This window comes from Pinus tabuliformis, chromosome 5_2 (assembly GCF_031772625.1).
Source record: "Pinus tabuliformis cultivar Carrire ecotype Pingquan chromosome 5_2, CPIR1, whole genome shotgun sequence".
Classification (NCBI taxonomy): Eukaryota; Viridiplantae; Streptophyta; class Pinopsida; order Pinales; family Pinaceae; genus Pinus; species Pinus tabuliformis.
The window spans coordinates 678,252,266-678,276,614 of NC_142306.1; the positions used below are offsets into that span (position 1 = coordinate 678,252,266).

General features: G+C 36.6%; 1 long non-coding RNA gene across 1 annotated transcript in view; it reads right to left on the reverse strand.

Annotated features, from left to right (window-relative positions):
* Positions 1 to 9,286: 9,286 nt before the first annotated feature.
* LOC149160926 (uncharacterized) overlaps positions 9,287 to 24,349 on the reverse strand; it is an 18,980-nt gene continuing 3,917 nt past the window's right edge. The window contains exon 2 of the long non-coding RNA XR_016261478.1: positions 9,287 to 9,944. This is a non-coding gene — a long non-coding RNA (uncharacterized LOC149160926). The remainder of the gene's footprint in view (positions 9,945 to 24,349) is intronic.

Below are 24,349 nucleotides of genomic sequence, written 5' to 3' on the forward strand. Positions count from 1 at the left end.
GAAACAAACAAAGTAAAGCTACTTTCGTTTTTCCTATATGAAATATAGATGAGAGAAGAACAAAGGAGACCAACCTCTGTCTTGTGCTTAGCTCCTAGTTCGATTCCTCTCTCTTCTGATAGTCCTTTGCTACTTGCTTCCTTGTACGTCCAGCTTCACAGAGTACCTGTAGGATCAGAGTAGCATAACACTATACAAGAACATGGATCTATAATCATAAAAAATCTAGGATCAGATGTAAATTTACCATACAAATGCATAAAACATAAATGACATAAGAGTATGGAGGAAAACTTGAATAGCTTTTATTGACAATCAAGAAAGAGCCAAGGGAGTTACAACCAGTTGTTCTGACCCAGCATCATCCTCTCAGCAAGTAAGCCCTTCTTCACCTCATACAAAGCTTAGATCACCCAACACTATGATGTTGTCTCAAGAAACCAACAGCAATTCCTTACAAGATGCAAAATTCCAGCCTCTGGATCTCTGGGATGAGGGATCCATATATAGATATCTATAAGGGAGATGAGTCAGCTTGTGATTTGATTAGTGTCTTCCCTCTGATAGTTCTTGCTTCCACTTGGAGATTGATGATCTCTTACTCATCCTTGGTCGAATTCAGAGAGGCAAGTGTCACAGGAGAAGTTTTTGGAAGATTCCATGCCTCTCCACCTCGCGGATTGACACTGCCATTTGTCACTTCTCACCCATCGCACCCCATAGAAGGGCTTTTTGAAATGCAACACACCCACAGAGTGTACTTAGGTGAGATGAAACACACTTTTCCTATGGAGCAGTTGAAATGATCCTGTTTTGACCAGTTCTGAGCAGTTTTTCATGGAGAACTTCTGGGAGAAGCTGTAATCAGTTGACCTTGTTCCTTTAGGGGTTAGAACAACACTTTTAGGGACTTAGGAGCCCTTGGTTTATGGACATTTTATGCTTGGGGTTGTAGTGCCCAAAAATGTCTATAACAGTTGCCCCCTAAAGCATGAGGGCGTTAATCTTTTGATGTCGGGTGAAATGCTTTATTATGAGGATCCGAAGTTCTTTCGAGCTGGGAGGAGACCTGTAATAAGATACAATACAATACATTATCTTCATAATATTTTCATGATCTAGCTGAGGCGAGCATTCCAATGCTCAGCTTTATAAATTCATTTTCATGTACATAGGACAGACAATCGTCTGAGTGTAGACTAATGATTCTGGTAGAGTCATCATCCCTTTGATTGGATGATTATCTGTGCAGCAATGATGTACATTTGATGTCTTTATTTCCCTGAATATATATCGCAGCCCGGATGGATGAAACTAGATCCGGGGTCTTCAATCTCGTTCGATCTTCACTCGAAGTACAAGTCTATCCATGTGAGAGATGTTCTGGAGTCGAACATGGAAAGACATCGCCTGATTACCAGCCAATGATGTAAGCTGTTAACAGGCGCGAGAGGAATCACCGATAATGATAATGACCCTCAAGGTATTGCAGTACAATTCACGTGGTGTGAATAAAGGACTTGGCGTAGAACACCACGCAAAATCTTTTGGTCGAAGGTCATTGATGTAAACCTGTCGCCAGAAGTGAGAAACTTGCCATTGAGGCATGCAAGCTTCAAAGTACTGAACGGGGTGTTCCTAGATCAACTTATTGGATAATGAGCTGATGTTGACAAGAAGCGATCCGTCATAGGAGGGCCTTAATGAATCCCACATCAATGACACAGAATGGAGCAAATGATTTTAATGGAGGTGAAAACGATCTGGTGATATAAGGTTCAGGGTGGCGGTCATGAAAGAATGGAGTGTAAATATATTGCAGCGGGTGAGACACAGGTGAATTCTCTGGATGACTTCTCTTGAACATATCGGCGACACTGACGTGATGGATTGGTAGCATTAACCCCAAATGTGGATGGTGTGATGGGACCATGGTGATGTGACCGGTGAATGAAACAACCCAACCCGACTTGGATGCGGAGTGAAAGTGTCATGTTCAAGGGCGACTTGCTACCAACAAAGTTTCTTCAAGTTTTCTTCCCAATTTTTCCCCAGTCATTGCTGACCAGTACCTCTTTATTTTTGTCAAGCTTGAGGAGGATAACATATGCTTGTTCTATAATTTTCCCTTCGAGCAAACCCATCACTATGTTTTAACGAGCCTAGCGATAGTGAAACTCGTTCTTGTTTGCTATGGACAAGTTTGTTGCTATTAAGTTTTAACGAGTTTAACGACAAAGATAACTCGGTCCTTTTCAATTTTAGAGAGTCTGAAAAGGGACGTAAAGGAAAATCCAAAATTCCTTTTTCGTCATCTAATCCCTTAAGTCCGAAAAAGTATAAAACAATACAGAAGGGATGAATTTTCGATACTTTTAACGAGCCGAACAAAACAAGCGCTTGATCTTTTTGTGTAATAATCCCTCAGGTCCAAAAAGATTAAAATCTAAAGGAGGGATAGCACTTCCGGTCCCTTTAACGAGCTAGAGAGGCCAATGGCTCGGCAACCTTTTCATATTTTACGAGTCAGTTGAAAAGAGCTTAAAGAAGACTCATTTTTTGAGGAACGAGTGATAAAATTGGGTAGCAGTTGATTCCAGGTAAGGTTTGGAATTTTCCAATCACGACAGTGTTACAAGGATGGCTAGTGGGATCACTCTTCGCAGCTGTTCCTCAAAAAGGGGTAAACAATCAAATGGAGGTGAATGATCGGCCAATACAGAGTGGAGGTGATGATGAGAACACGACCAAGGCTTTAAAGGCTGAAGTACTACATTCACGATGGTTATTTACCGGGAAATAGTTCATTTTTTAATGAGCTTAAACGCGGGGAGAAACATTTGCTCATGACTTATGTTTATTTTTTAACGAGCTTGAACTATGTGCTAAAACTGCTCGATTAATCCAGTCGTATAATAAGAATGTCTCATATATGAAAACGGCAATTTTTTAGAGTTTTGCCCCACATCCTTTCTTTATGCAAGTTAGGAAACGACCAATCCTACGAGTTTAAAGGGTTAGAGGACCTACAAATTTAAAAAATAAATAGTCGCTCTTCGCTTGCACGCCAAAAGGTTTTCATGCCCCCAGGTATAAAACAGAGTTTCAAGGTCACCTTTCAAATCTCCAACAAAACATTTGTTTTATCAGGAAAGGTCTACCTCTTTCAGGTTACCAAAGATTGTTCTATTCACAGCGCAAACAAAACACTTCTTCAGCGATGTCTACCGAAATAGACAAAGGTGAGACAATCCACTCACATAACTTTGACGAGGGAATCTTATTCCAGTCTAACCCCCTTTTCCAATCATGGACGGGAGTACAGACCAATCATATATCTCTCACGGAAACTTACCCTATACCCGAAGTTTTCCTGCTGAAGCAGACCAGGGTGCATGCCCCCTGGGTTTCAGCCATGTCCTCCGAATCACTCGCGCTCATCAGGTGGACGAACTGGAGATTGATGAGACATTCCTTGTGTGAAAAGACCATTCAGGGATGGCATATGACTATTTGCTCTGTGTGATCCGGGAAATGAAAGCTGGTCTACGAAACCAGAGATTATGGGTTCGATCCCCAGTGGAGTCGCCATTTTGTTACAGGGAAAAGTGTCCACACATAATTTCTTATCCCACTAAGGTAGCTACCTTAGAAACAAACAAAGTAAAGCTACTTTCGTTTTTCCTTTATGAAATATAGATGAGAGAAGAACAAAGGAGACCAACCTCTGTCTTGCACTTAGCTCCTAGTTCGATTCCTCTCTCTTCTGATAGTCCTTTGCTACTTGCTTCCTTGTACGCCCAGCTTCACAGAGTACCTCTAGGATCAAAGTAGCATAACACTATACAAGAACATGGATCTATAATCATAAACAATCTAGGATCAGATGTAAATTGACCATACAAATGCATAAAACATAAATGACACAAGAGTATGGAGGAAAACTTGAATAGCTTTTATTCATAATCAAGAAAGAGCCAAGGGAGTTACAACCAGTTGTTCTAACCCAGCATCATCCTCTCAGCAAGTAAGCCCTTCTTCACCTCATACAAAGCTTAGATCACCCAACACTATGATTTTGTCTCAAGAAACAAACAGCAATTCCTTACAAGATGCAAAATTCTGGCCTCTGGATCTCTGGGATGAGGGATCCATATATAGATATCTGTAAGGGAGATGAGTCAGCTTGTGATTTGATTAGTGTCTTCCCTCTGATAGTTCTTGCTTCCACTTGGAGATTGATGATCTCTTACTCATCCTTGGTCGAATTCAGAGAGGCAAGTGTCACAGGAGAAGTTTCTAGAAGATTCCATGCCTCTCCACCTCGCGGATTGACACTGCCATTTGTCACTTCTCGCCCATCGCACCCCATAGAAGGGCTTTTTGAAGTGAAACGCACCCACAGAGTGTACTTAGGTGAGATGCAACGCACTTTGCCTATGGAGCAGCTGAAATGATCCTATTTTGACCAGTTCTGAGTAGTTTTTCATGGAAAACTTCTGGGAGAAGCTGTAATCAGTTGACCTTGTTCCTTTAGGGGTTAGAACAACACTTTTAGGGACTTAGGAGCCCTTGGTTTATGGACATTTTATGCTTGGGGTTGTAGTGCCCAAAAATGTCTATAACACTCGCCCCACAGAAACCTCTGCAAATCTGAGTTGATTTGCCAGACCCAAAGCTGTCTTCCTCATCTGATCTAGCAACCAACCATTAAAATCAATGAAAGTCCTTTGAGCATATACCTAGCCTAAAATTAGTATTCATATCAATCATCTCAAGCCTTGTTTGCCTTTTTTTCTTTGAGATTGACAAGGAGAGAGCCCTCTCCTGACCTGGTAGGGCTTGCTACCAATTTAAGCGTGGTTTGATGTTACCCTAGACCTGCCTTTCTCAGCCTAAGGTAGATTTAGGCTATAATATAGTGGTGACCATACTCAGGAAGAACTGAAAACTATTACCCTAATACATTAAACAATTCTATACTTTTGGATGATAGGTTTAGAATTCAGTAGGCTAACAAGATTGTAATGTCCATTTGAATTTTGGGAACAATTCAACACACTGGCTTCCAGACGATACACCAGGGCCAATCCTGATCCTGATCCTCCTCCCATGTATGAAAACCCAAATCTCATTCCAAGAATTCTCTGGCAAGAAAGTTTTGTGATACCAGTTTTCAGATCTCATTCATGCCCAGTTGTATTTGAATATCTTGAAGATCTCCCGTTTGATGAACATTTTGATCTATCTTTGTTTGAAACTAAATCTGAAAGTGCAGTTGGTAATACTGTTTTAAATCCGGAATTTGTCCAATATCTTGAAACTGAAAGAGCAAATAGATCAATTGATGCTTACATCCTGAATTCACTTCAAAACTCAATTGTGGCTACCAATATCCCCGAGCTCTTAGAATCTGCTTCTGCTACTTTGGGTTCATCTTTTGTTTTGTCTAGTTCAGAAATTCCTACTGAAACTCCTTTTATCCCCACTCTTCCTGTGCAGCCCACCATATCTGATCAAAGATCTGTTGTCTCTTCTCCCCCTTCAACACCTCAAACATCTATCATTTCTTCACCTCCTTCAACACCTCATACACCCATCACATCGACTATTATTGTTATTCCAACTCCTCCTACATCCCCAAGGCCAGTTTCCAATCCACCTCGAGCAATGGTTGCCAGTTATGCACCTATTGTCTTGCCACAAAACTTGGATGCTATGCCTACTAATTACCAAAGTAAAATTTCATTGTTTGATGCTACCCAAGGTATCACAGTGTAGCAGCATGTTGATAGGATGAGTGACTTCTTTGACCTTCATGAGATAGATGAAGAGAATGTGACTAGAACACATATTTCATTAAATTTGGAAGTATTCTATTACAAGGCCTTCAACAACATTCATTCTTTTGTAAATCTCCATATTAACTTAATTCAATATAAAAATAATTTTAGTAATTTCAAACCAAGTAGAGATCATGAATAGGTCAAACACGGAGTTTTTATTTACAATAGTATCAATACACAATAGGGGTGTGAAATCAAACTCTTAGAAGCAATTGATTTAAGCTAAATCATATTAGTATGTCTAATATTCAATAAAGATATTATAATTATGGATAACATACTAGATTCCTCAATGTTTGAATTTTGTGTCTGATGACTCTAATCCCCTTTCCCACAACCTATGAGGGATTTATTGATTGAATGATGGTGATGTGAGGATCTTAGTGAAAATGGAAAGAATGTGTGTCCCTTGCATTGCATTGAAACTATTCTACAAAAAATTTAGTAAAATGTTTTTGTGCTCAATTCCCTACGGTCCCTTCATGCCCTTATGAAGCACTAATGGGGGGGTGATCATTCATCTTCATAACATCAAGGGATCCATTATAAAAGTTAGGCATTGTTGATTTAGGTATTTAAGAAAGTTAGGCACCTTTGATCTATCTCCACTAAAAATCCAAGTACATCAAATGAGAGTTCTTAAATGGGTATTCAGGTCATTCCATTGTGATGGACAATGTAACAAATTGAAGTAAACAAGAATTAGTGGTCTTCTTGTAAGTAGTGGAGGCAAGGGCTTTCAAAGATTAGTAAAGTTGATGGTAGTGTGGATATTGATATCTTCTTGTAAACATTGTCAAAACCAATAATAGTCTCAATGTATGTAAATAATAGTCTCAATTGTATGGAAAACCATGATTGACCATTACTTTCACTAAGAGGAGAAAATTATAAGAATTTTTAATGGGGAAGAAATATTTGTGAAACATAACTCTTGAATTTTAGTTGAAATTTATATAAGTCCTCATGTTCTTTAATTATTAAATACTTAATGTAAATACAAATAAATTATCATTAAGATATTGATTTTGAAGATTAAATATGTATTAAAAGGCATTCATCTATGACACTTGATTTTTGATATAATCTGAATAAACCACTTAAAGTTCATTATCAATTAATCCTAATTAGTTTTGTAAAAGATATATCTTTACTTACTTAAGAGCTTTATTTCAAAAATAAATTACATTTATAAACTTATATCAATACATATAAGTAAATGGAATTGAATAAATAGCTTCTAAGTCTTGTTGGATTCTATGAGATTATTTTAAGTACAAATAGTTTCTTTAAGAAATGAAAATTACAAAATGTTTATCTTGATGGGAAAATCATATCATATGGTGCAAAAAGTTTAAAGACATTCATTTATGGCTCATCTATTGAATGAGCTTAAATAGTCTACTTAATGATCATTGTGAATTCATTAACAATGTCACATTTATACATTCATATTAAACCACATGATAAATAATGGTTTCTTGACTTATTCACTTATATGACATGATTACATATAGAGATAATTGATTTAAGAATGCGTGGTTAGAAAAAGTTGTCAATTCAAAATAGAATAAATTAGTTAGAACTCATCAAAGATTGATTTTAAATTATTAATTTTCTAAAAATTATATTTTTACTTACATTAAGAACTTTATTTCAAAAACAAATTGCATGTATACATACATATATACTAAATAGAATTTAATACATACTTGTCTTATTGTATTCTATCAGATTATTCAATTACAAATAATTTATTTAAGAAATGAAATTTACCAAAATGTTAGGGGTGGGAAAATCAAATGTCCTATGTTGCAAAGAGTTTAATTACATTTATTTATGGCATGTATCTTGAATGAACTTGAACAATCTACTTAACATTCATTACCAATTAATTATTCTGTGTGTTGTTAGGAAAACCATTTAATTTTACATGGAGTTTTATTTCAAAAAAAATGCCACATTTATACATTTATATAAAACCTCATGATAGAAAAATAAAAGTCAATAAATGCTTTTGTATAGATTACTTAGAATTCATTATCAATTACTTATATATATATATATATATATATATATATATATATATATTAAGCACTACATTTCAAAAATACATTACATATATAAACTTCTATCAATGCATGTAACCAAATAGAATTCTTCAAATCCTAACGGGTCCTATGAAATTATTTAAACCACAAATAAACTATTTGAAAATTGAAAATGACAAAATGTTAATATGGATGGGAAAATCAATGTCTTATGGTGCAAAAAGTTTAGATACAACCATTTTTGACCCATCTCTTTAACGAGTCTAGATGGTCCACTTAACACATTGTTAATTAATTATTCCATGTTTTATGAAGAAGATAATTTTATTTTACATAGAGTTTTGTTTTAAAACAATACAATATGAAATTAATACTCTTAATAAATTAAGTGATAGGATTATGGATTAAGAATTTCAATTTATTTAAAATACCAATTTACAAAAAATTAACTTTAAGTAATGAAATTAAATGTCTTAAAGTTCAAAGATATAATTCATCCATTGTTAATTAATTATTCCATGTTTTATTAAGAAGATAATTTTGTTTTACATAGAGTTTTGATTTAAAACAATACAATATGAAATTAATACTCTTAATCAATTAAGTGATAGGATTATGGATTAAGAATTTCAATTTATTTAAAATACAAATTTACAGAAAATTAACTTTAAGTAATGAAATTAAATGTCTTAAAGTTCAAAGATATAATTCATCCATGATAGTGTCTAACCAAACCTTGATAATCCACTTAGCAAACATTATCATTAATTATATGTTTTTTTAAGAAATGCAAAATTATTTACAATAAATTTTTATCTCAAAAATTACAAATCATATTTATGCACTCATATTAGTGCATTTTATATGTAAACAATAAATAACTAACTTTGTGCCTTGTTGATTTTCATTGTTATATGATTGCAACTACAACCATTAATTGATTTAAGCATATAAATTTAGGAAAATTATGAATTGAGAAATCACATATTTTATGCTTCAAAAGGTTCAAATCATTCATCTGTGACACATTTCCCATTAGCCTTAATAGTGAATAATGCATTGTGAATAGTAAATAGTGCACATAGCATTTATCAAGTAAATTATTATAAATCCTTGAGTAAGAATTACACCTTTGCTTGCAAGGAGTTCTATTTCAAAACTTATATTTCACATTTATATATGATTATTGATGCATATAAGTAAAAAAAATCATTAAAAATAACATGTCTCAATGGTTCATGTAAGATAATTTAAAAGGCAAGCAACAAAATCATTGCAAAATAAATTATAAATAATAAGAAATATACATATTAATATAATTGGCAATTCCCATATATTTCAAAAAATATGAAATCATACAAATTGATACAACAAAAACTATGTCCAAAATGTATTGAAAATTTGGAATGTACTTTCCAACAAATTTATAAAGGAAATTATCTCCATCCACTACAATGAAGTACATGTTCTATTGAACATTCGAATGTACTCATATTTTTCTTTGATACAATGAGGTGTCTTAAGAAGGGGGAATAAAACTTGCATAAGCCAAGTACCTTGCTCTTTTCCTGTATAGGCTTTTATCAAGATGTGGTTTGATCGATATCCAATGAATTGAAAAGTATGCTTTGTTGTATCATTAGCAATACATTTGATTCTTTATAATTATCTCCATATTGGGACCACACATCAGTAAACTTTTTCTCATAAAATTGTCTTGTTCTCCATGCTTCCAATTTTGTTTGCAAATAACAATGAGACTTGTCCCATGCAGATTTAAAGTACTCTATATCAATATTTGACTTTTCAAGTACTTTTCAGATGTACTTGTCAGTGACATTAATGTCCATATTGTGACATCATAATTTTTTAAGCAACATTTTAATATTTATGGCCCTTAAAAAATAAGACCTACCACCAAACTATCAATCTAGTTCTCTTTGAATATGAAAATTGTGTTCATCTTTGGTGTATGATTTGAAGAATACTCCTTCCATTTCAAATATCAACATCTTTTGACTTCTAGTAATGCCCATCTGCATCTGCACTGCAACCACATGTATGATATTAAAATATCTACACTTCATTGCTTAAGGACATAAACACCTACCAAATTAAAAATGATGTTAATATTTATTATGAATTGTTTCCATTTATATGCAAAGGGAATTAATTTTACGAGTTAATAGTAATCAAAAATACAAATACAATGGCCCCATTAAAATGAACAAACTAATGATATGTTTAATTTATATATACAACCTAGTACCTTTATTTAATTTGTATGAAATACAATTCTTCTAAGAAAGCGTTGACCCACCATTAAAATCATTGGTTTTAATACTTATGAGGATTTCTTTAATTGCAATTGAAAAATATAATTACAATGGTCTAGTGCAAGTAAACAAACTAATTACATATTAACTTCCACATACAATATAATACAATTTTTAAATTTCAAACCTAATTAATTATATGCTAATTTCTAGAGTCTCTACCTTAGTTGCTTTTGGTGCTTCTTTTAGTACAAATTGTATGTTTATTGTTGGTGCTACATAGAACCTAATATAGTTTTTCAACTTATATGGAATAAAAAAAGTTATAAGAATGCAATGGGTCATCCTTCACATTACTAATTTCTAAGAGGTATAATGATAACTTAAACCACGATTGAAACAAATAATTGTAATGATCTAATTCAAACAAATAGACCAATTATCTATTAATTTTTACATATAATGTAATCCATTGTAAAAATTTCTATAGCATGGGAAATTTTGATATGAAAAAATTAAATGACCATTCAAATCAATAATTGTTATCAATACAATATCTCACCAAAAATAAATAAAATAGAAATTTTATTTTTAGTAATGACAAACCAAATCAACAATTATTTTATTAGTGTTGTGAAATAAAAGCAATAATTCATGATGTCATATATATAATAGCATGAAATAGACATCGCTCATCTTAAGGTACTTCTAAATGTAATTCGTGGCTATGTATTCGGTCTTGGTGGTGCTTATAACATCTGACTTACGTTTCCTGCTCATCCATGATATCGAAGCAGAACCCAAAAAGAACCAACACTGAGAAGTGCTCTAATGATCCTCCACACTGGGTGCCCAGTTAGCATTCGAATAATCATGCAGCGTCATATTTCCAACAGTTTATCTCAATCCATGAGAGATTGTGCCCCAAAGATATCTCAGAAGATTCTTGGCACCAACCCAGTGAGGCTCAACCAAATATGAGCTCACCATGCTAATTGCAAAACATATATCCGAACAGAAGTTCACCAAGAACATCAATGCAAATGAGTTTATGAAACTCAGAGCCATTTCCCAAATCTGGTCCGGCATCACCACCATATAACTTCTGAAAGTTAAGATCCTCGAGGTAGTCACGGGCTTGCAGTTTACCATTCCATATCCGGAATCCAACTCCCTCTTACTTCTGCAAGTGAGAGGGTCTGCACCTGTCAGAAATAGGTTGTTCTCAGAAGGCGCCGGTATGAGAGGTCTATCATCCATAACCTTCAAACAATGGTTTGGATCGCCTTCACTCTCAGTGAATCTCAGCTTCATCTGATAGCTATCAATCCTCTCATATCAAACCTGGGGTGATTTGCTTCAAGCCATAGAGGGCTTTCTTCCACCTACACACATGAGATTCCTGGTCATGAATCTCAAACCTCCTCGGGTTGTTCCAAACCTATGGACCTGCTACATGAGGGAAATGGTCCCCTTGTGAGATTTTCCTTCGGTACATCTCAGACATGTACCTTCATGCTCCTTTTGAATTCAGGGATCCCTGTCATCATCTGACTCATAGACCTCTGGTGCTATGTGTCAACTGACATGGTCCCCAATGGACTTTCTGTAATTTGATAGAATTGCCAACCCTGAACCCACAAGTAAAAGCATCCTTGAAAATTCTATTTTCAAACACATACCTTTCCATCGATGAATGCCACGCAGAAACCTTGCACTTCCATTGCCAAAATGGACACCAGGTTCTTCTTGCGATCAGGTACATAAAAGAAATTATGTAAATGAATCGAGTTACCCTCATTCAATTGAGGGGTAACACCCTTTCCGGGATGGGCGACATCAGCTCCAAGTATAATCCCATGAATGTTTCCATCTATACCAAATTAGAGAGAGAGCAACCTTCTATCCGATGGAGTGCCTTGAAGCACCACAATCAATAAGCTAGATTCCCAAAGAATCTGAAGGAGAGGGCCAATACAAGATAACACTTCTTTATCTTATCATAAACAACATTTGATTCTTCATACCTGGGGTTCCTTGGTTTCTCTAAAGAGTCGGTTGTGTCCTGTCATTCCTTTGATCATTGAAGATGTCCCTGGAATGATTGTTATCATCATCAAGTGATGTGTCCCTGCCAGTCGAACACTCCTTTGCATAATGGTCGAACTTATTTCAACCAAGTCATCTACCTTTCCTTCCACCCTTATATTCGGACTTCCCATTGAAGTGATCTTCAGGTAGGCCATCAGAAACTTTCGCTGCGCCATTTTGATAATATTCTTTGCTTCGACTTCACCCTTGGTGAATTAGAAGAGGGATGAGGAATCCATTGATCATTTTGTCATTTCCCAGCTGTCTTTGGTGGTTGCTCTTTCACTCTTGCTTGGGCTTTGTCTTCATCTCAACTCTGATACCATGTTAAGTTTTGGGTATGTTCTATTCTAGAGCAATTTATTTCAATTTTCACAGTTAGCTCAATATTTTTTCCAGATTAGCAATCACATCAGCATTAAAGTAAACTACAGATAGAACATAAATATAAATCGCAGAAGACAAGCCAAGACAAGAGGACACAAGATGTCGCGCTAGCCAGGGACAAACCCCAATGTGGGGAAACCCTTGATCAATTCTTCTTATATGTTCTTCAATAGTTCAGCAGAGAGACAGAGACAGAGAGATAGTACATATACAACTAAAGTCAACACTTTGACTTATCTAAATGAGAGCATAGATCATCTCTAAGAAGACGATGCATGAGATCAGTTGAAGACATACTGCTTCCACTAATTCTCCAAGGCGACTCCTTCACCTATCATCGTGTTGCATCTCATCATCATGCTGCACCTCGCCGTGTTGCACCATGTTGCACCCCACCGTGTTGCACCATGCTGCACCCATCATCACAATGCTGGACCTCATGACTGCTGCACTTAATGTTGTATTGTTGTCCCATGTGTCATAGTTGAACCATGTTGTCCATGTTTGTTGTCCCATTGCTTGCTTGTTGTCCCTTGCATGCTTGGTGTACTTGTTGCTAAGTACCATACAGTGGTCCCAATGTTAGTTTGATGTCCCTTACATGTTGATGTACCATTGCATGCTTGGTGTACTTGTTGCTAAATACCATACAGTTGTCCCAATGTTAGTTTGTTGTCCCTTGCATGCTTCTGTACCATTGCATGCTTCGTGTACTTGCTACTAAGTACCATACAACTGTCCCAATGTTAGTTTGTTGTCCCTTGCATGCTATTGTACCAATGTGCTATACCTGCAGCACCATGAACTTGCTACATCATATTGTTGCACCTCACCATTGTGTTGCCCCTCATTATGCTATGATACACTTCGTCACTATAACCATCATGCTGCAGCATTCATCATCATGTTGTTGCGATATATCATCATCATGCTGCTTCAATGTATCATCATCACTGTTTTGGGGCTTTTCTATTTGCTGCATTGCTGGACTGGTTAGGGCATTCTAACAGCAGTCCTAACAACCTTCAAAATGTGGCCAGAATAGCCCTCCACAACTGCATCTGCCTTTCTAAGAGGGGAGGAAAGCCTTCGCTGCAATGCTCGACTGTTCCAACCCCTATTCCATCCTTCGGCCTCCTCTTATCTATTGTGGCTTGCTACAGCAAGTTGTCCCTTAGTTGCGGCAGCCCTTCTAGGGATATTCCTTCACCTAACCACCCCAAAACAATCCCCCTGCCTCTCAACCTCAAGATGTGGGTTGCGGCCTTCTTCAACAGCTCCTCGGCCTCCTGGAATATCCTCCTAACTCCTCATTGTTCTCTTCTAGACTTTTTGCGGCTAGGGTAGATCCATACCACCCTTAGGGCAGCGTATAGGCTTCTTCATAGGCTACGTTAGGGCTTCTCCATAGGGCAGCGTTAGGGCTTCTCCATAGGGCAGTGTTATTCCTTAAGATCTTTCCTCCTACTAAAACCCAAAGACAAGTAAAGAGGAAGAGATTCCAAGTGTGTGTAGAAATGACTTGAAGGCCACATCTATTTATACTAAAACGTTGGGCACAAGTGGGGTTTATTTGGTTGTTCGCTGATCTTGACGAATTGTCCCATAACACAAATAAATTCAGATCTCCATGAATACTTATCGAAATCGGATGATCTTTAGATCAAACCTACACCTCTCGATGAGAGAGATCCAAGAAAAATATCAACTACCATTAATAAGATGACCCACGTGGAGTTTAGCCCTAGTTTCCAATTTTAACAGCATAAAAACAAACACATAGAAACATTATAGGGTGAAATAAATCTAGCATGTGTTAGAATTACGTTCAGCAAAAATACAAACATGTTTCCAACGACAATATTGCAAAGAAAATTAAATGTATCACATGCTAGATTTATTTTTAGTTCAGACAAAAGCACATTGCCAATAACAACATTAGAAGGGGAAAGAAATTTAAGCATTACAAGAAAGAAAGAACGAATTCAAAACAAAAACAAAACAAAACAAAAAAAAGCTCATATCAACATTGGTAGGTGAAAGAAATCTAACATGTGCTAGAAAGTAATAACAACATTAGAAGGGGAAAGAAATTTAAGCATAAGAAAAAAAAGAAAACTCATATCAACATTGGTAGGTGAAAGAAATGCTAGATTTACTTCTAGCACAAACACAAATATGTTGTCAACAACAACATTACAGCAAGGTAAAAGAAACTCTAGCACATGTTATATTTCCTTCTAGCACAAACATAAGTAAACAACATTATTGTATGGCTAAAGAAACCTAATACATGTTGGATTTACTTCTAGCACAAACACAAGCATATTACCAATAACATCATTGTAAGGAAAAAGGAATCTAGCACCCACAAGATTTTCTTCTAGCACAAACAAAAACACATTGCGAATAACATTGTAAGCTAAAAGAAATCTAATGTGTGTTATATTTCATTCTATCATAAAAACAAGCACATAACAACATTGCAAGGTGTCAGAAATCTAGTATGTGTTAGATTTACTTCTATCACAAGCACAAGTATATTGTCAACAACAACACTACAAGAAAAAAAGAAATCTATTAAATGCTAAATTTCCTTCTAGCATAAACATAAACACATTGCAAAATAAAAACAATGCAAGGCATTTGATTTCCTTCTAGCATAGACAGAAACACATTGCAAAATAAAAACAATGCAAGGCATTTGATTTCCTTCTAGCACAAATAACTATATTGTCAAAAATAATATTGCATTGTGAAAAAAGTATAACACGTACTAGATTTCCTTCTAGTACAATTTCACAAACATATTGCCAACAACAACATTACCAAACAAAACAAATCTAACACATGCTAAATTTCCTCCTATCAAAAACACAAGCACGTTGCAAATAACAACATTACAAGATGAAAGAAATATAATGCATAGTATATTTCCTTCTAATGCAAAAATAATCACATAACAACATTGTAGGGTGAGGAAAATTTAGTCTGCATTATATTTACTTCTAAAACAAGCATATAAATATTTCCAATGACAACATTACAAGACAAAACAAATCTAGCAAAAGCTAGATTTCCTTTTAGCCCAAACAAAAACATGTTAGCAATAACAACATTGCAAGGTAAAATAAAATCTATCTAACATGTGTTAAATTTCCTGTTAGCACAAACACAAGTACATAGCAACAATGTAGAGTGAGAAATCTAGCAAGTGCTAGATTTATGTCTACCACAAATACAAGCACGTTGCCAACAACAACATTATAGAGTATAAGAAATATAGCCTGTGCTAAAAAAAAATTCCAACACAAACACAAGCACATTTCAATTTGAAAGAAATCTAACGCACGTTATATTTCCTTCTAGCACATAACAACATTGTAGGACTAAAGAAGTCTAGTGCATGCTAGATTCATTTCCATCACAAACACAAGTAGATTGCAAGCTGAAGGAAACAAAACACATGCTAGATTCCTTCTAGCCATTGTTCTAAAAAACGACCAAGTCGACTCTGACTCGGCCAAGTCAGAGCAAGCCAATGCTCGCCGGGTCAGCTCGGCGACCGAAACGGAATGGCTAGTCGGATTGTTATCGAGCTAGTCATTGACTCAGTCAGCTCGATAACAACTCGGTCGACTCGATAATGACTCAGTTGGCTCGATAACAACTTGGTCGGCTAGCCTCTTTGACAAAAATCCTAAAGCACATTTGTCAAAAGTTGTTCCGCCTCCTACATATCAATGGTTGGGTTGTTATTTATTGCATATTTATAGCCCTAAAGTAATCTATCGTTGTGAGAAAGTTTTGAAAATTACAAGGTTGAAGTATGGTTATCCTAGTGGCATGAATTAGAAAACTGAAACATTGCATTGAGCCATACAATGTTTTTAAAAAAGCAAACGTTTTGAGACTTCAGTAGGGGCAGAGAATTGGTATTATTGTTGTTGTAGTCCAGTGATTGTCCTTATAGGCTGAGGCAGAAAAGAATCCTGCCAGTGGTGGCTAAGTATGAACTTTGTAATGGATAGTGCACTAGGTGCCATTTTGATATAATGGATATATTCATGAGCCTACTTTGATCATATGTTGTCTTCTCTCTATATTCTAAAGCTTTGTGTTTGGAAACATGAATGAAAATATTCAAAATTATGTTTTTTATAAAATAACAAATAAAAAAAATAAAAAAATATTTAATGTATTTTTTACAACTACCGAGTCATTGAAATCAAACCGGTTGAGTCGATACCGAGTCCGAGTCGGAGTCGAAGTCGGAGCTAACCCTCGACCGTTTCTGAACTGGAGTCGGAGTCGAAGTCGGAGCTAACCCTCGATTGTTTCTGAACTGGAGTCGGAGTTTTAAAAGATTGCTTCTAGCACAAGCAACCATATTTCCAAAAACATTGCATTGTGAAATAAATCTAGTGCATGCAAAATTTCCTTCTAGCCCAAAGATAAGCACATCGCCAATAACAACATTGCAAGGTGAAAAAAATCAATGTGTTTTAGATTTTCTTCTAGTATAAACACATGCAGACACAAACATTGTAAGGTGAAATAATTCTAGCTCGCGTTAGATTTACTTCTAATACAAACACAACCATGTTGACAACAACAACATTACATGGCAAGGAAACCTAGCGCATGCTAGATTTCTTTCTAGCACAAACACAAGCACATTACCGTATGAAAGAAATATAACCCGTGCTAGATTTCCTTCTAACACAAACACAAGAACATAACAACATTGTAGGGTTAAAGAAATATAACACACACTAAATTTACTTCTAGCACAAACTGAAACATATTGCCAATAACAATATTGCAATAAAAGAAATCTAGCGTGTGCTAAATTTCCTTCTAACACAATCACATGCAAAATTCCAATAACAACATTGCAAGGTCAAAGAATTCTAGCATATTTCTTCCTTCTAGCACAAACAACCAAATTTCCAACCACAACATTGCATTGTGAGAGAAATCTAGTGCATGCTAAATTTCCTTATAGCTCAAACACAAGCACATAAAAGCAATGTAAGTTGAAAAAAAACTAACGTGTTATATTTACATTTAGCAAAAACACAAGCCTATTGCCAACAACAACATTATCAAGCAAAAGAAAGCTAACATATGCTAGATTTCATTCTATCATACACAAGTGTATTGCTAATAACAACATTGTAAGATGAAAGAAATCTAACGAATGTTAGATTTTCTTTAGCACAAATAAGCACATAACAACTTTAACCCTTAGTAGCTCCCACACACATACTTTTATTTGCATATTTGTTTTTTGACACCTAACACCCCTCAAGTCATTTCATGGACTTTTTTGAGAAGCCAATGCACTTTTATCATAATTATTAAGTTATATGAAACCCACTTTGTATGCACATGGGGTCTTACCCCCCATACTCTTTTCATCTTATTTGGTCTGCAATGCTAATGTGTTTATTAGTGTGCATGAAATATCATATTTGCAACACCAGACTTTTTAGCCTCAAAACATATAAAAGCATATGCACATCGATACTCTGGTCCCAAAACTTATACACATACATACACATGGGCATGATACCCCCACTAGCCTAATCTTTGCATGTACATGTTATTTACAATTGAGGGGTTGGAATTGGGGTGTTAGAAAAATCATCAAACATAGACAAAATTTTAGAACCTAAAATACACTAGAGGATGTGTTCCACGGTTGGAACAAGGTAGTTATATTTATCTAATGCTTTATTGATATTTTTGAAATCAATGAAAAGATCGATTTCTCCATTCTTATTCCTAGCAGGTACCATATGTGGACAGTGCCAAGAACAGGGTGCTGCTTAACTGAGTGAAGTAATGGGCAATGTTGAAGCTGCCATCTATGCAACAAGGTTACGCTCTTTTTTGGATTTTCTAGCTCCTTTGTTATGCATTCCAGAGTTTACAGCTCTATCATGTTTGCAGCTTTTACCTAACGAAGCGTGGATGTGTAAGAATTGTACAACATTGAAAGACCTAAGTTCCTCTTCTCCCCATTGATTACCTCTGTCTTCACTATTCCAGAGCTCTGACACAGGCGCCAAGCATAAGGTTAAGATTTTTTTCATCATAAGCCTTGGATTCCCAATTTCCCATTACTCTTTTTGAGAATTGCGATTGATAGGTTTAGCAATCTCAGTTTTTGGGGATCTGGGTCCTCAACAAACTATTGATTTACTGTGTGAAAAGGAAGTGGGTCTAATCAAGCACGTCTTCTGCAAGATAGAATTTGGGAGCCTTTTCATCAGATTTGGGCACCTGCGATTGTTTGGCATGCTGGGAAAATTGCCTCGTTCTTTTCCTTAAGGGCCCAAATACCTCTTTTGTGATACGTTTTCGATTGTTTAGCATGCTGGGAAAAATTGCCCCCACTCTTTTCCTTGAGGGCCCAAATAACCCTTTTGTGATACATTTTCGATCTGAAAAAACGACCTACTCCCCTTATCAGTTCTTTGTTTCTTGAAACCCTCTGCTTCCCATGGTAATCTCTCCTTCTGCTGCTGCAGCAATCTCTTCCTCTGATATCAGCTACAAAAAACGGCTTACTATGAAATGCTACAATTTTACTACTAGTGTTCGGGATTTAAAAAGGTTTGGTGCACCTATTTTGGTAATAAAAACATGTGTAGAAAGTAGTGCTTTTTCTTTATACGCCAAGTTTGGTCCCTTGGATCCTAATATAACATGCATTGAGTTTCAAACGACCTTGCCTCCAAAGAAAAAAGAAGACCAAAGAGTCTTAGATGTTGAAGCCCTAAAGGCCTTATAATTTGTTCCTGAGATGAAGCAGTGTTTGGCTGCGAGGTTTAGTTTGAGATTAGGAATGAGGCCACGTGGTGTAAGTTTCCTAGGCAGCATGAATACAATATACCCCACTACTAAATTTTCAGCATATAGACAAGTAAATATACAAACAATGCAAATCCAAATTGTGTCATATATTTCCTTCCTGTTGTGAGTCAATTGCATTAAAAGATGCCTTGGTTTCAGCAAATAAATGACACCTTTTCAAGTGCATGTAGCACAAACATCTGGCTATAGAATTTCCAAGCCTTTCTAGTGTAAAAGTGATGGTTATGTTCTGAACTTAGAATACCCGTGTAAACAAAGATAGAAACCCAAATCTAAAGCCCTAAGGCCAACATACAAGTATAGACATGAATACTGTTATGTAGATGCAAACCAATTCTTTTAAGTATTTTGTAAAATAGTTTTCGTTCAAACATATGACAACTTCAAAGTTATAAATTTTGAGTCATAATTAAGAGATGATTGTGATTTCCAGGCATTGAGAAAAAATTACAAATGTTTACTTTGCATCTATAGTCATCATCAAAATAATAAACCTAAGTCTGTTGTGCATGTACAAGAAAATTCATTCAGAAATTTCATAAAAATTTAAGTCTCTTGTCCAGCCAATTAGGGCCAGTTTGTACTGGTTAGGTACCAGTCTGGTCAGCAGGCTGGTTCAATACCATGCCCAGTCCAATGGGGCGATTTGACCAGTTCTGATTCAGACAGGACCTACATATGAAAAAGCATTCAAACAATTGCATTGCTTTCTGATGTTGAATAATAAGACCCTAGTGCCTGTTTCTACTCAGACAAACCACTAGAACACTTGCATGATAAAGATAGGATAAACACCCAGGGGGTTCTATAAAAAATTCTCCAGACCTAAAGCTAAATTACTGGCACTTTTCATTGTCTGAGACTGAGAAAGGGAAGCAAAAACACAGACTGAAATTTCAAATTGTAAACAATGAAAAAACATGGAAAGTTTTACTTCCTGAGAAAGGGAAGCAAAAACACAGACTGAAATTTCAAATTGTAAACAATGAAAAAACATGGAAAGTTTTACTTCTACTGTCACTTCAGTGATCAATAAACAGCCTCCTCCGGTCTCTTAAGAAGACCCTCAAGTCTGTCCAAGACTTGTTAGTGATTGTCCTGCCATATCTCTCAACATGGCTCTCAAAGGAAGAGAGTGCAATATTGATATGGAAATATGCATGGGTAAATGAAATTTCTTGAAATAAAGACGCACATTCAGCACCCAGAAGCATCGGAACCCACAATGGAAAGCTCACATATAGGGAAGATATTTCCTTGTATGACTGGAACAAAGCATGTTGTACAATATGGACAGGACACATCCTTCTGATTGACCATGGTATATAGGTGTAAAATTTGCTGCACCACCAACAAAAGGATTTCTGAAGTCAAAATCATAATTCAATTTTTTGGCATCCTGCAGCTGCCTTTCGCATGCCTGCAGAACTTCTTGTACCTTTGTTGAATGGTTTGCAGGGGTTCACTTTCCAATAGTCATCAAGCAAAGTTAGCTGTTGTACTAAAGCTCCATCCCTTATAACAAACACCCATGGTATTCAGCAAATCCAACCTCAAATGGAATTTTTGAAGGTTCTTATGACTAAAATAAACTGCAAGCTCTTTCTGTTGAACAGTATCATCCTTAACTTCCTTTCTCTTGCGCTGCAGCTAAAGACCCAGAACACAACTGCAAGCTCACATATAGCACATAGATTTCCCTTTATGATTGGAATAAAGTGTGGTGTACAATGTGGACAGGACACATACTTCTTACCATGGTATAGAGGTGTAAAAGTTGCTCCAAAAACAACAAAAGGATTTCTGAAGTCATAATTCAGTGTTTTTAGCATCCTGCAACTGCCTCCCACATGCCTACAGAACTTGCTGGCCTTTGTTGCATGGTTTGCAGCGAGCTCATTTGCCAGCAGTTATCAAGCCAAGTTAGTGGCCCTGTGGAGTTCCGTGCAGGGGGGGTGACGGCGTGAACTTGCTACAGCAATGTGGCTGAGGACTAAAGGAGTAGGCCAAGGCTTTAATGTCTGCTACAGGAGGACTGAGAAAGCAGACCATGGCCTACAGGATGTAGCTGAAGAACTGCTTGATGGGCAGATTGTTGATTGAGTGTACAGGGGGCATGCCAGGAGGGCTGCCAAGTCACTAGGAGCAGTCCAAGGTGTCCAAGGAGTTGGTTGTTGGAGCTGCTAAAGGAAAAACAATTGTTGCATGTTGGGACTTCAGTTTATACAGAGCTAACAGCTGTAAGTATTGTCTCGTATTTAGCATTTTGTGCAGGGATTGTAAAGAGCCATTATCCCTAGTGAATAGAAAAGAAATTATCACTAGTGTTTTATTTCCAACTGGAATGATGATATGGTGAACACTGAAGACCTTGTTGTTGTAGTTAAATGTACTGAAAAACCAAGCTTTTATGTTTTCGAAAACTTGAATTTCCCTAGCAAACACCTATGGTGTTCAGCAAAGCCAACCTCAAATGGACTTTTTGAATGTTGCAATGAGTAAAATAGGCTGCAAGCTCTTGTTGTTCAACAGTATGATCTTTAACTTCCTCTTGACCCCCATTTGAACACCCATAACACATTCTTTAACAATTCCAATCAATTTCTTCAGCTTCTCAACCTCCTAAATGGAATCTACATCAATAACTGGAATTGCGTGCAAGATTGTAAGAAATAACCTTAATGCTTCACTAAACTTCCCACCTGCTGTGGCTTTGTAAGCTAACTTCCCATCTGTTGTGGCTTTGTAAGCTAGTCTAAGTTTCTCATCTAATTGAAAAAGCTTAAATACCGAAGCTCATGGACCTCTGACATTTGAGCTAGCAGTCTCACTCCAGCCTCCCTCTATTGCTAAGAAGACCACAGTGCAGAAACAAATGTAGGGAGGTATGTATGGCTGCCCATGTAAAGATCCAAAAACAAAGGTTTTAACTTTTAATGGAGTGAAATTCTTAATACCAAGTTGTTGACTTGAGAGCTGCATCGCCATATTAATGTTACTAGCAGCTGCATTCTCACCTGCAAGAAAAGATTTTGTGTATCCATATTTGAATTACTGGCATACGTGGTGATGGCGTAACTAATGACATTATGAGTTGTACCTGCAACATTTGCAGCTTAGACATCTGTAGGGAGCTTCAAATCTTCTACATCCCATCCTACCTCATCGTCATTGTCTCCTCTCACTTCTCTATCACCGACCACTACAACCTCGCCATTTTGTTTTTCAACTCCAGAAGTGTCAAGGTCTTAACCCCTATTGGCTGCAGCTCCTTCATCCTTTTCTTCATGGACTGCACCCCCTGCATTATCCAACCCACCAGAAGTGTCAAGGTATCTTAACCCCTATTGGCTGCAGCTCCTTCATCCTCTCTTCATGGACTGCAACCCCTGCGTTATGCTACCCACCCCCAAAAAGGCCATTAGTAACCCTCAATAACAGCCATTCATGATTGCAACAAATTGATGGAGTACAATAAGTGATGATTTATTTCCAGATGGCAGAGTGGGCAGATTGCCACCTAACTATTAAGTACAAGCATATCAGCAATCTCTGTAAGCCCATGAACTGCTGCACTCACATATGGGCATTGTGAAACTGACCCATAACATCATTTTATATTTATGCAACCCCCAACATCTTCAAAAACTTATCAATATTGTCCATGACAAGATACAAAATGAAAGCCTTTCAAAATTCTTTAATCTTTGGTAAGCATATTCAACAATGGCAGCATTTCCTTACCAAAGGGCCTCAGTTCCAAGTGTATACCAGTGACCTCAACATCTCTCTGTTTTGCAGAAGCAACATCAATTTGAATAGTTTCACCCTACACTGCTAAGTTAAATCATGCCTTCTCATCTTTGAAAAAGTGAAGAGCCGCTTCTGGGAAGCCCTTCAGATGCAGCTAAGCAATCACTGCCTGTCCACAAATCAGTTCTAATCATGCTCATAAACATTGTCATACTTCCTTTTTATCAGTGCCAGCTTGAATATATACTCATGCATCAATCTGTATGACATGGTTATTTCCAACTCATTCATGCAATTGACAGAATTCTCAGACACCTTCAATATACATACTTGAACATCAGTGTTCCAATAAGACCACAGTTTCTGTTTGGAAGACAACAAAACACAATTGTCACCCCGAGACACCACTCTTAAGTTTTAACACAAATAATCTTATGTAGAGAACAATGTACAAGCTCCTTGCTTCCAATGATGATTGCATCTTGCTCAGCAAGGCTACATTTTCCATGTCATCTGACTAAATGTATTTAGCAAATGGAGTATGGAGGTCCCCAGATACAATCCTCTGTTGCAAACCAAGGTTGCTATCTTTTCTTCCTGTATTGTGTCACTCTTCTGTCCCAACACTATTTCTGGCCCAAGAAGAAGGTTTTATGTTCCTGCACATAAAAATTGTATCCACAGTTACTGACAACTAGACTTCTTGATCACCTTATTTCTGCGATTTTTATCACTTGGTTATGACTCATGTCAGTGACTGCCGATTGATTGCAAGCACAAAAGGCAGCAGGGGTCCTCCAAGTCGTTGTCTTTTCTTCTTGCATTCGTCACTTCTCCCAAGTCCCAACTCTATCTCTGGCCCAAGAATAAGTTCATATCACCCACCATCAACATCCAAACGTATTAGGACAACATCCTCCATGGGGCTAAACAACAATGATCATCATCCTTGATCCAATTCATGGATCCAGCAGCCCTACTTATCTGTATAAGTTGAGAGTAATTATGTGAGTGAGCAAATGGTGTGGATGAGCAAACCAAAAAATGGTCATTGTTGCAG